A 15,209-nucleotide genomic window follows, 5' to 3' on the forward strand; every position below is an offset into this window, starting at 1 on the left:
CATGGGTTTCTCATGGAAAAAGAGCATACGAGGCCCAGTCCAACGATTTCCATTTTGTGTACTATTAAGTTCTATGCAATTCTCCGAGGTACGAGATAGCACTGCGCCATTAATTGACTACAGTTGATAACATGCTACTTTTAACCTACTTTTCCATTTTAAACAATACTCACGCGGCTCACAAAATCCACACAATGCAATCCATCAGAGAGCAAAATGAACTAATAAAACAGAAAGGAGAAAACAGAAATTTAAAATGTTATCAGTCCGTGGAGATTAAAAGACCACCTCAACATATTTTTGGAAAGAAAGAAAAATACAGTTAAAAGGCAGCACAAAAACATCCTTCAATGATTATGTCTTGACTGCCAGCCAGATGGTGAGCAGAAATGGAGTTGGCTGAGACTCATTCAGGAGGACATCCCATAACCTCGGTGCCGCAGTAGACTGGGCCTATTTCCACCACACGGGAAAAATAGACAATGGAGTGCACCTCTGGGGGTGAAGTCAACCTCCCCGGGTTGCAAGCCTGGGCAGTGTGCATGAAGAATTTTACTGAACTGTCCACATATAATTCTGCTTTTACAGTTGTTCTGCATTGTTTCCCCAATATTACTGCATTTTGGGCATCTGAAGGGGCACTCCTTCACTTGTTGGCATCCATCTGTCTCGAGAGACAATGGAGTGTGCCTTCTCTCCTGGGCGCAAGCCTGGGCAGTGTGTGTGGAGGTCCTGGGTTCCCCACTCTTGGCCTCAGTGATGTGGTCCAAAGGAAAGCAGAGCAATACGTTTGGCATCTGCTTGGCTGCCAGATAAGGGACACAAGTGGTGCTGTGGGTTAAATCACAGAGCCTAGGACTTGCCGATCAGAAGGTCGGCGGTTCGAATCCCCGTCACGGGGTGAGCTCCCGTTGCTCAGTCCCTGCTCCTGCCAACCTAGCAGTTCAAAAGCACATCAAAGTGCAAGTAGATAAGTAGGTACCACTCCAGCGGGAAGGTAAACGGCGTTTCCGTATGCTGCGCTGGTTCGCCAGAAGCGGCTTAGTCATGCTGGCCACATGACCCTGAAGCTGTACTCTGGCTCCCTCGGCCAATAAAGCAAGATGAGCGCCGTAACCCCAGAGTTGGTCACAACTGGACCTAATGGTCAGGGGTCCCTTTACCTTTATCTTTTTGGCTGCCAGATATATCACCCACCCCTCCCCTAATACCCCATACCTCCATTGTGGCTAATGGGAATTTAAGGATACATGTCTGTCATTCATTCCTTGCAGGAGATGCCAGTGTACCTGCAGCAAATGGAATTGCTGTGTAAAGTGTGGAGCGGCTCTGACAGTGAGCGAAAGGAGCCAGCCCGCTGGTTCATGAATAATTCACATTTTTCGAAATAAAATAAAACAGGGGCCGGTGTCCCTCATTGCCTCGCAAACACTGGCATCAAATTTCAAAACAGTAATTAAGTCTCCTCCAAATAGAGATGGAAAATATCCTGTAGGACCTAAGCTCTCTATCAAAAATCTCACCCGATCGGACCTGAATGCTCTCTGCAAACTTTTCACGCCACCAGACACCAAGAATTATTTGTAAGATTTTCACAAGGGGTTCTCGGGGTGGAATAAATCTCTGGGACAATCAGGTTCCATTTGGGAACAATTCATCAGCAGGGAGACAGACAGAGTGTGCAGAATAAATTACTCTTCTGATCTGGCAATGATGGGTCACCCTTAAGAACCTTTGGAGTGAAGCAACTGAGCTGGGACCACATAAAAACCAGAATGCAGAGTCCGCAAATTGAAACCGGAATGCACTTTCTCCCTCTTTCCCCACCTCCATCTTTTCCCCCTATGGAATGAGATATTTTAAGAAGAAGAAGAAGAGTTTGGATTTGATATCCCGCTTTATCACTACCCGCAGGAGTCTCAAAGCGGCTAACATTCTCCTTTCCCTTCCTCCCTCACAACAAACACTCTGTGAGGTGAGTGGGGCTGAGAGACTTCAGAGAGGTATGACTAGCCCAAGGTCACCCAGCAGCTGCATGTGGAGGAGCAGGGAAGCGAACCCGGTTCCCCAGATTATGAGTCCACCGCTCTTAACCACAATGCCACAACACCACACTGGCTCTCAAGAGGCTTGGACTAGGTAAAGACTATACATTTAACACTGAGACCCCATGGATATAGAGTGGTATATAAATTCAATAAACAACAACAACACCACCAAAAGAATCCTTGGAACTGCAGTTTACCCCGCTCAGCACCCTTAACAAACTACAGGATTGTGCATCTCGGCCAATGGTCAGATGATCCAGCAGCATCTAGAGGTCCAAATATTAGTTCTCCCCAGCTTCAAAGCTCCTCTGTCTCTCTCCTTATTTCCTTTCCCACGTGCAGAACTCTTTCTTCAAGACAGAGGTTCTGCTGGATTGCAGCATCCATCAGCCTCAGTCAACATGGCCAGTGATCGAGGATTAGGGGGTCTGTGGTCCAGCAAAATCCAGAGAGCCACAGAGTCCTCAACTCCAACTTCTCTACCTCCTGCTGCCTTGGCCCAGCCTTCTCTGAAAGTTTCTTTGAATGCCCACTTTTCATCATAGCTGTCAACGTTTCCCTTTTTTTAAGGGAAATTCCCTTATTCCGAATAGGATTCCTCGCAAGACAAGGGAAAAGTTGACAGCTATGCTTTTCATCATCCCGTTATCCATTTTCACTTTCTCTTTAATTAGGTCCCAGTTACTCCATCCAGACCCGCCAAGTATCCCTATTTTCCAGGGACAGTCCTGGATTTACAGAAGCTGTCCCAATTTCTGATTTGATCCCAGAATGTTCTGCTTTTCCTTAGGACGTCCCTATTTTCATCGGAGAAATGTTGGGGCAACCCCTGAGCCAAGGAGATAAGTATACAACCTTTAGAAGACATCTGAAGGCAGCCCTGTATAGCGAAGTTTTAAAAAAATGTTTAATGCTTTATTATGTTAAATGTTAAAGCTATAGTTTTCCCAGTAGTGATGTATGGAAGTGAGAGCTGAACCATAAAGAAGGCCGATCACCAAAGAATTGATGCTTTTGAATTATGGTGCTGGAGAAGACTCTTGAGAGTCCCATGGACTGCAAGAAGATCAAGCCTATCCATTCTTAAGGAAATCAGCCCTGAGTGCTCACTGGAAGGACAGATCCTGAAACTGAGGCTCCAATACTTTGGCCACCTCATGAGAAGAGAAGACTCCCTGGAAAAGACCCTGATGTTGGGAAAGATGGAGGGCACAAGGAGAAGGGGACAACAGAGGACGAGATGGTTGGACAGTGTTCTCGAAGCTACCAGCATGAGTTTGTCCAAACTGCGGGAGGCAGTGGAAGATAGAAGTGCCTGGTGTGCTCTGGTCCATGGGGTCATGAAGAGTCGGACATGACTAAACAACAACAACCACATGTTTCTAAATATGTTGGAAGCCACCCAGAGTGGCGAGGACAACTCAGTCAGACGGGTGGGATATAAATATTATTATTGCTGCTGCTGCTGTTGAATAGGACGTCCCTATTTTCATGGAGAAATGTTGGGGGGTATGTTTCATTTCTGGGAGCAACGCCTAAGCTCTCTTCTGCAGCTCAGCTTCACTGTGACATCATCCCCTCAGCTTTTGTGACATCATCACTGCCCATCCAGCTGTTGCCTGGGGCTTCATCGCTGCCACAAAATCCCTTACCTGTTTGAGCATCTAACATGCAGCTTCACAGAGGCCTGGAAAATCCCATCCAGCAGGACAGGAGGAGGGAGTACACAGATCTGCAAGATGCCAAATTCACAAAGCCGGCAGCTGAAAGGGAACAAGAAGGGCGGGAGCAAAAGAATCTGGGCTCCTTGCAACCTTTGCCCTCCAAGCCTCCTCCAAGTGACCTCCTGCTTCAAATCAGCTTTGTTTGTTTAAGCCCACTGGCAATTGCTGGTTCAGTGTAAATCGAATGTAACTTTTCCGAGAGCTCATGAAAACTTTCCCCGCAAAGGTCATTGACTCTTTGTCTCCAAGAAGCCTTTAAACAGCGGCGACTGGCGTTGGGCTGAGCGTGGCTTTCAGGAGGGGATGAATGGCATGTTGACCTCCTCGATTCAAAGGTGAGCAGGGTTCATGTCTTTTCGTTTGGAAACAGGGACCCATCTAACCTTTACATAATGCAATCTATGGCTCAGCATTTAATTGAATGTCTGAGGAGCGCATCAATTTGGGCAAAGAGAAACAGTCCAGTTGATGCCATTATCAAGAGCAATTCAAGATAAGGAGGCGTATAGGGGGGAAACCTCGTGTAATTTGTTGAAAGGCACGGTGATTCACTTAAATCCTGACACCTTTGATAAAAGCTAATTTATGAAGAGGCAAACAGCAATCTGCTTGCAGGGCCTGGGATGGGGATCTCGCTGTTAATACAATCTGTCCTTTGCAGACGGCCGGGGCTGGCTTTGGAAAGGCAGATTCGTCCTCCAAAATGGGCAGAGAAAGGGCTCGACCCTTTGGAAACTTTCCACCTGCCTTGCCCCAACCTCCAGCCTCTGCCTCTCAGTTTGTATTTTATTATTTTATGCACTGTGGCTTGCTGTTGTTTTATTGATTGTAGTTTAGAAATTATTTATTGTAATTCTTAAGAGTGGATTTCTGTTTAATTTTTAAATGCTGATATTTAATACTATTCTATACTCGGTCCCAGCGCCTGCCAACCTAGTAGTTCGAAAGCACCCCCAGGTGCAAGTAGATAAATAGGGACCGCTTACTGGCGGGAAGGTAAACGGTGTTTCCGTGTGCTGCGCTGGCTCACCAGATGCAGCGATGTCACGCTGGCCACGTGACCCGGAAGTGTCTCCGGACAGCGCTGGCCCCCGGCCTCTAGAGTGAGATGGGCGCACAACCCCAGACTCTGTCAAGACTGGCCCGTACGGGCAGGGGTACCTTTACCTTTTTATACTATTCTAATGATTGTTGAATGTTGTTTTATTTGATGTAGGTTGCTTATTTTAAAGTTATGTTTTATTATCACATTTTTGTATTGCATTAGATTGTTATAAGGTGTACATTCTTTGTTTCTTGAACTTGTAAACCGCCCTGGGTATTGTAAGATAGAAAGACGGTATACAAATTAAAAGTGATGATGATGATGATGATGAAGAAAGTCCCACTGAGCCTCTTGGCCTTGCTGATCAGAAGGTCAGCGGTTCAAATCCTCACAATGGGGTGAGCTCCCATTGCTCTGTCCCAGCTCCTGCTAACCTTGTAGTTTGAAAACACACAAGTGCAAGTAGATAAATAGGTACCACTGTGACAGGAAGGTAAACGGCTCTTCCATGAGCTCTGGTTTCCATTACGATGTCCTGTTACACCAGAAGCGGTTTAGTCATGCTGGCCACATGACCCAGAAAGCTGTCTGTGGACAAACACCGGCTCCCTCGGCCTGAAAGCGAGATGAGCACCACAACCCCATAGTCGCCTTTGACTTGGCTTAACCATCCAGGGGTCCTTTACCTTTTTACCTAGTGGTGTATCTTCCTTTAACAACATCGCTGCATGTGCTCAGTAGAGAGTCGGTCCATGGGTTACATCATCAGCCTGATATTGTCAAATGTTCACTGCTGCTAGAGTCAGGTGTCAAACCCTGGCAGCTATCATGTGTCAGCTGCAACTCCCCCCCCCCCCCCAATTACTCAAACCTAATTTACACACACACATCTTCCAAAGCTATTTTCGAAAGGAGAGAAGCAGTGTGCATGCGCCTAACCCAGGGCTAGACAGTGTGGTGTCCATATATATATACATTCAGATGCTAACTGCTACCTATCTGATAATGCTCAGCGCTGACAGCTGCTGCATGCCAGCTGTCAGATAGTGTCAAATGACTGGGATTGCAGCATCTTTCCGTGTCGAATGCTGATGATGAACGGCAAATATGTGCACATCCAGATTGGGGGTGGGGGTGAGTCGCAGGAGTTCAGGAAGCAAATCTGTTTCGGCTCCGTATGACAGCATCGCTCAGGCCTAACCCCCTCTTTCTCACTCCATTCCAGCTCTACTCAGGCCTCCCTACCTCCATCTCACCACTGCCCATCAGAGAGTCTTAGTTCTGGATGAAGGGCTCCATCGCACAGAGCTTATTTCAAGGTCTGAGCTTGCAGCTTGGACCACGTGGTTACAATCCATGCAGCAACGCGTGGGGCGGTGGGGAGGATGAGCTTGGTTTGGAAGATAATAACCAGGGAGGCAGAGCTCCTTGCTCCTCTGAACTGTCTGCTCCATCCCTCCTTTAAAGCTCAGGGCAGGTAAATGAGAAAGCTCCATCAAAGTGCAGAATGAATGGGAAGGGGGAGGGGCGCCATTTTGTCGTCTGTCTTTTAATCAAAGGCTTGGGAGATCTTACGGAAAGAAGGGAATGAAGCCTCTGGGCAATCTGATCAGATAAATGAGCAACTAACAACAAGCCAACATCGTTTAATTAGATCTGCAGCCAAGTCTGAGACAAAGACTTAAACTCAGATGAGCTCGTTCCCAACTGACTTTCAAAAATCCCCCGCATGCTAAGTATGGTGGAATCACTCCGGTAATTTTGTCTGGACACATTGGTATACTGGAAAGGCTGCCAGGGAGGAAAATCCTCTGGATCTCAAAATGGTTAGAGTGGCATCATGACAGCTGGCTGCATCAGGATCTCAACCAAGGAAGGGCGAGATTCCGATTCCTTGTAGATAAATTGGTTTGCTTTAGAGCTGGGAAGAGAGTTGGGAGGTAATAAGACCAGGGAGGGGAAAGTGTGGCTCTCCAAACATGGCTGGACTCTCAACTGCCCATCATCCCATGCCAACAAGGCCAAAGGGATTATGGGAGTTGGAGCCCAACTTCTAGAAGACCACAGCGTCCCCATTTCTGTAGTATAGGAGGTGATAGGGAATAAATCCAGACCAGTGTAACGATTAGTTGCATCAAGACAGATGCACCCTTTATTCAGGTTGTCCAGAGATGCTGCAAACCTCAAGGAAGATCACTGTGCAGGACAGCCAGGGAAGAGGATTCTATGTCTGCAAGCTGGCAGGGGTTCAGACTCTTTAAAGAAGAAACCAGAATGCTTTCCTAAGCCACCACACCAAGCACTCAAGGGATCTTAATTTTCCAGGTAAGCTGTCAGAACACACAGCAAAGGTCTCACCTGGAGGTCCAACAGCAATGCTGGAGTTCATGGTTCCAAGACAAGATTCTGCCTTTTATATTCTTGGCAGCTCTCAGCTATGGGTCTAAACAATCCTGGTCTCTAGACAGGGCCAGCCTAAGAAATTTTGGCACCTGTTGTGGACCCCAAAATGGCTCTAGGGAAGCAGGGATGAGGGAAGATCTACATCAGGAACAAGGAGGGATGATTGACATTCGGATCTGCTGCCACCATGGATCCTGCCACCTGAGGCACTTGCCTCACCTTGCCTCATGGGTGGGTTGGCCCAGAAGCACCAGTGGTCACCTTTGGCGAGGACAAGGCAACTTCACATGGAGCTGTGATGTGTGCAGAGGGGGGCAACTAAGATGATCAAGGATCTGGAAACCAAGGAATGGTTGAAGGAGCTGGATATGTTTAGCCTGGGGAAAGAGAAGACTGAGAAGAGATATGATAGCCATCTTCAAATATCTCAAGGGCTGTCACATGGAAGGCGGAGCTAGCTTGTTTTCTCCTGCTCTGGAGGGTAGGACTCGAACCTATGGCTTCAAGTTACCATAAAGGAGATTTCAACTCAACATCAGGAAGAACTTTCTGACTCTAAGAGCTGTGGAACGGACTCCCTTGGAAGGTGATGGACTCTCTTTCCTTGGAGGTTTTTAAGCAGAGGGATGCTTTAGCTGAGATTCCTGCATTGTAGGGGGTTGGACTAGATGACCCTCAGGGTCCCTTCCAACTCTACAATTATATGATTCTTTGATTTTAAGAGGAGCTGAGAAGGGAACAACGAGTAGAAAGAATAAGCGAGTTTTGGAGACAACTGGGGATTGCATTGGGGAGCATTGGGGATCCACAAGATCATGTACAGTGATACCTCAGGTTACATACACTTCAGGTTACATACGCTTCAGGTTACAGACTCTGCTAACCCAGAAATAGTGCTTCAGGTTAAGAACTTTGCTTCAGGATGAGAACAGAAAGCGTGCTCTGGTGGCGCGGAGGCAGCAGGAGGCCCCATTAGCTAAAGTGGTGCTTCAGGTTAAGAACAGTTTCAGGTTAAGTACGGACCTCCGGAACGAATTAAGTACTTAACCCGAGGTACCACTGTAGTTGCTTTTGAGGTGGTGGTGAGATTTTGGTGGTTTAGCACTAGCAAAGCCTGTCCCTCTGCCTGCCTCCTCCTTCCACCCTCTGGGCCGCTCAACCTGCGTATTTGTAGGTAATCAAATATGACTTTTAAAATACTGTAGGTCTCCGATAATCTGTCCCCACAAGGCACTTGACCTTGAAAACCTGCCCTGGAAATGTCTGCTACTTGGGGGAAGCAGAGAACACAAACAACAAGAATAGTAACTGGCGATCTGTAGCAGCCTTTTAATGGCACTCCCAATCCCTTTACTTCCTAGGAAATCGGGCCATGATTTTGGATGCCAAGAAATATAGCCACTAAGAGTAAGCCTGCCTAACACGAATAGACAACCTTATATATATAGAATTAAAGCCAGCAACACAGCAGCCATTGGGGGAATAATCCACTGTAGCGTGCCCAAATGCCCCAAGATCACCCATCATATCATTTGGCACATTGCTCAAAACACAGTGCAAAGAACAAGCAGGAGACAGCAGCTACTCGGGGAAATTTCTGTAGCCGTTTGACTTCTGCCTAAAAAATGCTCTCTTCTTTTCTGGTATTTTGAATCTCATTATGCAACCCAGGCTCGCCTCCGCAGATGGGCATTCGAGGCAGATGGCTTTTCTCACGTGAGCGAGCTCCCAAAATCATTCAGGAATGCAGCAGAAATAGATGCCCAGCCATGCCAGTCTGGAATGAAGTACAAAGTCTGGCATGATGGATGTGGCCGTACAGTCATACCTCGAGTTACAGACGCTTCAGGTTGCGTTTTTTCGGGTTACAGACCCGCCGAAACCCGGAAGTACCGGAATAGGTTACTTCTGGGTTTTGATGGTCATGCATGCACAGAAGTGCTAAATCATGCTTTGCGCATGCGCAGAAGCACCGAATCGCAACCCGCAAGTGCACAGATGCGCCGCTGCGGGTTGCGAACACTGCGGGTTGCAAACATGCATCCCGCATGGATCACGTTCGCAACCCGAGCATCCACTGTATTTGGAAGATGCTCTGTTGCCCAGGGGGATGTGGGTGGCGCTGTGGGTTAAACCACAGAGCCTAGGACTTGCCGATCAGAAGGTCAGCAGTTCGAATCCCCGCGACGGGGTGAGCTCCCATTGCTCGGTCCCTGCTCCTGCCAACCTAGCAGTTCGAAAGCATGTCAAAGTGCAAGTAGATAAATAGGTACCGCTCTGGCGGGAAGGTAAACAGCGTTTCCGTGCGCTGCTCTGGTTCGCCAGAAGTGGCTTAGTCATGCTGGCCACATAACCCGGAAGCTGTACGCTGGCTCCCTCGGCCAATAAAGCGAGATGAGTCCCGCAACCCCAGAGTTGGTCACGACTGGACCTAATGGTCAGGGGTTCCATTGCCTGTACCTTTAGGCGAGTTTTAGGGGAGTTTGACCAGAGGTGGTTTTAGGGGAGTTTGATCAGTTTCCCCACAGTGGGCACTGAGCAGGGTCACAACAGCCATGGTCTACTTGGACCATCAGAGGAATCAGAAGAGGGGAGAGGGCTGCTGTTGCACTCAGGTCCTCCTTGTGGGATCCCCCTAGGCATCAGATGGTGGGAATTGGATGCCATTGGCCTGACCCAGCACAGTAATTCTTGTGTTCTTATAAGACGTCATTTTCAAGGAAGGAACTGAGTGGATGGAGAAGTGTCAGCACTGAGAGATGCGCGCACACACGTGTTGAGGAACAGGACCAGGCTCAATAAACTTGTAGGCTCCTCCAGACACCCATATTCAGCATTCATCCTGATTTGCTTGCGCCAAGCTTACATGCTGGTTAGACTATGTCTGGTCTCTATTGATGTCCGGGACCATGCTGAGGAGGGCTACACTGAGGAGGAATGGTGGGAGCCACCCCCTCCCCCTGCTCCTGCTCCTGAATCTTCCCAGGGGCAGGAGGACAGTATAGATTTGGAACAGTGGTTTGCAGAGGGGCATAGTTCCGAAGGCAGAAGCTGGGAAATACTGGACGGGAACAGCTAGGAGAAGAAACACTGGGAGAGAGAGGGTTAACAGATTCACAGTCTCTGGACAGCATCCAACCCCCTTCTCCAAAGTCACGGAGAGCTCAGAAAGTGTCAGAACAGAAAGCACAGAGGGTACAAGCTCAGATTACAAGAGTGACGTAGATTAATAGGGACAGAGGGGGGGGAGTGTCCCTTAATTGGGAGCACCGCCATTTCTAGGAGATGTGTTCTTTGTTCTCTCGCTGTGGTTATTAAGGATTCTAACTGGTAAGGCGTTCCTTTCGTTTGATCTCTTAACGACTGCCATGGGGGGGGGCCCAATTCCCCAAAGCCTGACAATGGAGTATTTGATCTGATATGCTTATAGGTCAATGAGTATTCATCCTGCATCCAGGAGGTGTTTTACAAAAAACACATTTCCCCATTAATCATTCATTCATCCCACACTTTTTGATGCATTTCCCATCACTTTCCCGACTGCAAAATGCCTTCTTTTTGTTTTTACAGTGGATTTGTTGCACTGCGGCAAGAAGAACACTTGAATTGTTCAGACTTGGAGTTCCGGTCTGCAGTCAAATCGCTCTTACAGAATAGCGACCGTCCGGAGATACCTTTGAGATGCAGACCCCGCTGTTCAGATCCGCCTGCACCCAAGGGAGGCCGCATCGTTCTTCCTCCCCTCCTGTGCTTTTTCCCACCCCTCCCACCCGCGTTGTGCATTGCAAAATGTCCTGTCCGCTGCATGCGGTGCCTGTCGCACACTTAAAAAGGAAATTTCGCTGATGCAGCAGGTTCCACCAAAAGCTCCCTCCCTCCCTCCCTTGCTCCCTCTTTCTTTCTTTCTCACTCTCATCAAAATAATTAAACAGTTTCAAGCTTTGCCAAGTTTCTTTTCTTTTCTTCCTTAAGACCCGAGTGCTTATTGATTTCTTTCTGGGCTATCGTATCTTCCAACTCTGCCAACAAACTGGCAGGATCTTTCAGTAAATCTGCTTACATTTCAGTGGTGGTGTTTACTTATTGGATTATTTAAGATGCATTTATTTATGAAGAAGAGCTTTAGGAGGAATGGACGTGTGGGGAGGGGGCGGCTGTCTTCCTGCCCTTTCTACTCTAAATGCCTTCTGGCTAAAAATTGCCGGTATGGAAGTTCAAGAGCAGAAACCTAGCTTTCAGAGGCAGATTCCCTCGCGGATAACCAGGAGAATGTAGGGTTTCTTTATTTGTTATATTCCAGGGTGGGCGGGGGAATAGAATATGCCATTACCCACTGATCCGACATTAAAAGTAAAAGCTAGTAATGAGAATTCAGGCAAAGGCGTCAGCTGAATGGTGGCAGGGTTGCCAATTAACAAATGTTTTCTTGAACTGGCCGAAAAGGCCTTGGCCCTGGTTGAGGCCAGTCTAATCTCCTTGAGACCCGGGACCTCCAAAATGTTATTATTTGCGGACCGCAAGGTCCTCCGTGGGGCATACCAGGAGAGGTGGTCCCGTAGGTACAAGGGTCCTAGGAGGTAAAAGCCATCACATCACACGTACTTGGCTTTGAGCATCATCGAGAAAAATACAGTCCCTTTACAAAATCTCACTGTAGCAATAAAAATGATTGGTTCAAGTTCCGCTTGGATTTACTTACAAGCCTCTGATCCTTGCAACAACAACTGGTCTCTCCCACTTCCTCATTTGTCATTCTCATCGTCTGCTCTACAGCTTCGGCTACTTGCCCTCTGTCTTTGAGCTCTTTGCTCTCCTACTTTTAAGGCTCGCTGGGTTCTGGGAGATGGAGGGTCTGGAATGCTTTCTAATCACAATGTGTCCGCTGGCGGTTGTTCCGGCTCTGCCATGATTTCCCAGCTTTCCCCCTCATCTGCCTCTGAACTGCTACCTCCCTCAAACCCCTGTTGTACATCTACAGTGGTGCCTCGCAAGACGAAAATTAATCCGTTCTGTGAGTCTCTTCGTCTTGCGGTTTTTTCGTCTTGCGAAGCACGGCTATTAGCGGCTTAGCGGCTATTAACGGCTTAGCGGCTTTAAGAAAAAGGAAACAAACTCGCAAGAACTCGCAAGACGTTTCTGTTGGCTGTTTGCAGTATGGTAGCACAGCAGAGAGCTTGCTGGGGAGACCATGCATTAAAAAGGGACTCAAAAATAACTTAAACAAGGTTTTAATAAGGAAAACAAAAACTCCTTTTACACTAAATACATTAACAACCAAACCAGACCCAACCACCAACCCATCCCCCAGGGTAATGGGAGAGCTAGGTGCTGCTCCTTATATACTACACCCAATTGCTGACACAGCTTAATCAGTACAACTCAGCAGCACCTGCTATGTCTCACAGCTGCAAAGCTGGGTCTCGTTATCTTGCTCTGGCCCTTGCTCTGGCCCCTTAAAGACATACACATCGGGTGGAACAATGATGAACCTTTGCATTTAAAGAAACCATTCAACAGTTTCGTCTTGCGAAGCAAGCCCACAGGGAAATTCGTCTTGCGGAACGACTCAAAAAACGGAAAACCCTTTCGTCTAGCGAGTTTTTCGTCTTGCGAGGCATTCGTCTTGCGGGGCACCTGTATACTGTTTTCCTCTTCCTCCTCCCTGGAAGGGTCAGGGTGGGGAGGCGGTCTCCACCACTCCTCCCCTGCCCAGTCCCTGAAAGATTGTGTGCTTCACACCCTTAAATTTCCCCACATGAGTGCATATCTGCAAGCATTTGGACCAAAACTTTTCTCACTGATAAAGTATTCTGTAAACTGGCACTAACCGAACCCCTTGAATATGATTGCGTTATAGAACTTACATCGCAAAAGTACAAGAGCGACAAACAGAGTCCAGGGAACTAAATTCTCCTTACACAGGGAAAGGGGTGATCTATCTGACCTTTGCTTCAAGCTCCTGATCTTTTTGTAGAGTCTGGGAAATGAAGAAGTGACCTTGGCTGCTGTTCTGCTGAAGGAAAGATCTTGTATTGAGTGACAGCTTCATTAAACGAGTTAAAGGAGAGGTGAAGAGAATGCAATGGCTGAAGCGGAGACTCTCTCTTTCTGCACAGTTTGCTGCCCAAAGGCAATGATGGAATTGCCCCTTCCTTCCATCAACAGCTCTTTTTTTATGGCCCAAACATATCTATGATGGCATCTCATATCTATGATGGCATCTGACAATCAGACTGAGTCAGCCTCCGCCATTCCAATTTCCTTCCAAGATTTGCTCTATACCTCAGTGGACAGAAAGCTGGGATAGAAATTTCCAATCTGTGTATGACAACAAATAATAGTCCTTGTTATGTACTGAGTTGAATAGGATCCAAAATGCAGCAGTCTGATTGGTCCTAGAACAATAGGATCCAAAATGCAGCAGTCTGATTGGTCCTAGAACAATAGGATTCAGAATGCAGCAGTCTGATTGGTCCTAGAACAATAGGATTCAGAATGCAGCAGTCTGATTGGTCCTAGAACAATGCAGCAGTATGATTGGTCTGCAGGAGCCACCCAATCCAGCTCCAGATGGAAGTGAATCCACAACCTGATTGGCCTACAGGAGAATTCCGGAATTTGCCAGTCACGTGCAGCCCATTGTGTAAATAATGTATATAAAGCAGATACTGTGAGGGGACTTTCATTCCTCTTCACCGCTATGAGCTGAATAAAGAGCATGAGATCCACTCTCGACTGAGTATATTTCAGTCCTTGTATTTTAAAAAAAAAGTTATAATAAAACATGAAATTGAGGCAAAGGTCCAAGAAACTGTGGCTATGTTTGAATAACACCCTAAACCTTTTTTTCAACCTTTTTGAGTCCACGGCTCCCTTGACCAACTACGTTTTTTCTGTCGCACCCCTGAGGGACTCAGGAGCCCATTTATGTCACCCCTTGCCTGCAGAGCTGGCAGCCTCCCATCCTTTTTTGAACACCCTCCCTTGTGGAGTGTTCCCTCAGCCTCCTCTTTTCTCCTTCTGGTCCTGCCCCACCCCCCTCCCCATAGAGAGGTGCCTCCTCCCAGTGCCCCATAGGTGCCTGGGACTTGTCTGCCCAATCCCAACAGCAAGGGCTGGCGGACTCGCTGGCTGGGCTCCCTCGCCCACTTGCTTGCTTATTCTGATGCTGCCTCCGCTCCTGGCAACCAGCACCCCCTGGCCAGCGCCCGAGGCATCATTCACCTGTGGAGCTTGTAGCCAGGGCTGCTGCAATAAACATCTGTGTGAGCCTTAGGGAGGCAGAGACGTGAGAGGGCATCAGAGGAGGGAGGGAAGAGGGACAGAGACCAGGGTTGCCTGTGGCACCCCTGACCATCATTCAGCAGCACCCCAGGGTGCCACAGCACACTGGTTGAAAACCACTGCCCTAAACCATCATTTGGTGTGATCTGAATGAGCCGGAACAAGTCCAAATGAATGTCTCCTTCACCTGCGCAGCTGGGACCAATGTCTACTTTTATTATCAATTAATATTGACATCACTGTGAGTAAACCAAGAATTGTGTTTTTTATTTTATTTTATCATCATCATCACCAGTGCTTTTTTCTGGGGGGTATGCAGGGGTACGCATACCTCTAAACAGTTGGCGAATCTTTGTACTTGTGTCTATTTACTGTACAGTAGACCTTCGGGTTACGTTACTTCAGGTTGTGAAAGCAGCAAACCCGGAAGTATTTTTCCAGGTTTCACTGATTGTGCATGCGCAGAAGTGCTCTGCACACCACGCACATGTGCAGAAGCGTTATATCGCACTGCGCACGCAGAAGTGCCACCTCTGGGTATGGATTTTTCGGGGTGCACACGGACCCCCGGAATGAATTAAATTCATATCCAGAGGGTCCACTGTATTTACTTTTTCCAATCTGAACTATGGTGATTTTCTTGAGTCAAGAAAACATTTTTTTAGAAAAAAGCTATGGTTATTATTATTATTATTATTATTATTA

At 47.5% G+C, this 15,209-nt stretch overlaps 1 long non-coding RNA gene across 1 annotated transcript; it reads left to right on the forward strand.

Annotated features, from left to right (window-relative positions):
* The first annotated feature begins 3,877 nt into the window (after positions 1-3,877).
* On the forward strand, positions 3,878-11,163 carry LOC144325994 (uncharacterized). The gene is made up of 3 exons (XR_013391168.1): positions 3,878-4,107; positions 6,978-7,142; positions 10,791-11,163. It is a non-coding gene; the product is annotated as an uncharacterized LOC144325994 (long non-coding RNA).
* The last annotated feature ends 4,046 nt before the right edge of the window (positions 11,164-15,209 follow it).

This window comes from Podarcis muralis, chromosome 17 (genome assembly GCF_964188315.1).
Source record: "Podarcis muralis chromosome 17, rPodMur119.hap1.1, whole genome shotgun sequence".
Classification (NCBI taxonomy): domain Eukaryota; kingdom Metazoa; phylum Chordata; class Lepidosauria; order Squamata; family Lacertidae; genus Podarcis; species Podarcis muralis.